Source organism: Equus asinus, chromosome 14 (assembly GCF_041296235.1).
Source record: "Equus asinus isolate D_3611 breed Donkey chromosome 14, EquAss-T2T_v2, whole genome shotgun sequence".
In the NCBI taxonomy this organism is placed as follows: Eukaryota; Metazoa; Chordata; class Mammalia; order Perissodactyla; family Equidae; genus Equus; species Equus asinus.
In genome coordinates this window covers 42,412,746-42,414,104 of record NC_091803.1, presented here as the reverse complement: position 1 = coordinate 42,414,104, position 1,359 = coordinate 42,412,746, and positions in this window count along the sequence as shown.

The window sequence follows — 1,359 nt, the reverse complement described above, 5'->3', positions numbered from 1 at the left end:
CTCTTCGTTCTGAGTACTTTTTCCTCCTTGTTAAATGAGTGGTGAAGTGAAAGATTAGCTATGATATCGTCTCGCGTTCTGGAAGGAAATCCCAGCCCTTCTGATCTGCGAGCCACTCTCTGAGGCTCTGGGGTTTCTGTCCGGTTAGGGTGCCGCCCTTCCTGGCTGGCACAGACCCTGCCTCTTCGCTTTTCTGCCCACTGGGCAAGGATCCCCGATTCCCCAGAAGTCTCCGTATTGTGCTGAAGCGTCTCACTCCAGCTGGGCCTCATCTTTATACTAGGAGATAGAGGGCTGCCCCGGGCGGTGCCCTGAGGCTGGCAGGCCGGGCCTTCTGCTGATTCCCACAGTGGCTGCTGCTCTCTCCGTTCCGTTCCATCCCTCTGCATCCTCAGAGTGGCCTCAACCTGCTCTCCCCTCCAGACCACTTTGGACTTCCCCCCACCCCACCTTCCCCTGCTTCTGTCATCTTATCACCTCATCCCATCCCAGTCCCACCTTCCCCAGTCGTTGATTCCACCTGTCTCTAGCCATTCCATACCCACCTCCCTCCCCAACCAGGACCTCCCCAGGCTCAAGTAGTAACAGCTAAAAGACGTGTGACTGGCGGCAGCTGGAGTCGGCAGGTAAGAGCAGGGCTGCCAGGATTTAGATCCCCATTCTGCTGCTGGCCAGCTGTGTGGCAGGCCGAGCTCCTCCAGCACGTTATGTAACTTAGATGAGGGAATTCTGGCAAAGCACTTGGAACCAAGTGTGTGAGCCACTGCTGACTCAGGTGAGCCCCTGGGAGCCCCATCGCCGTGCTTTCCAGATGAGCAGGAGGGCAGTCCTGCGCCCAGCCTCCTGGAGGTCACCGGATGAAGACACGACCACAAAAGACTGAGACACAGCAGCTAAGTGTTGTGTAAGAGGGACGCCCAGATTGCCGCAGGCCAGCCTGGGGCTGTTAAGAAAGCCAAGTGAGCCCCCCGAACCCAGCACTACAGAAGCTGCCCAGGTATTTGGCCCTGGACTCAAGGTCACCCAGGGCTTCAGAAGCCTCAGGGGAAAGGCCCATGTGGATGGCACGTGGGTGGAGGGGACAGGGGACATGGGGCGGCAGCTGGAGGGAGAGGCCCCCAGGGAGGGGAGCCGGGGAGGCTCAGCTTCTGCGTGACACTTTGCAAAGTCTCTCCAGCCTGCGGGTGGGGAGTGACCGGAGGAGGGGCCGGGGAGGAGCGAGTTGGGCAGAGGTTGCGGTAATCAGGCAGAGGTTGCAGCAGTAGTCGAGTCGGGTGGGCGGGCGGGTGGGCCCGGGCGGCCTTGAATCACTTCCTCTCCAAGACCTGCTTCCTGTTCCTCCTCCTCCGACAGCTCCTT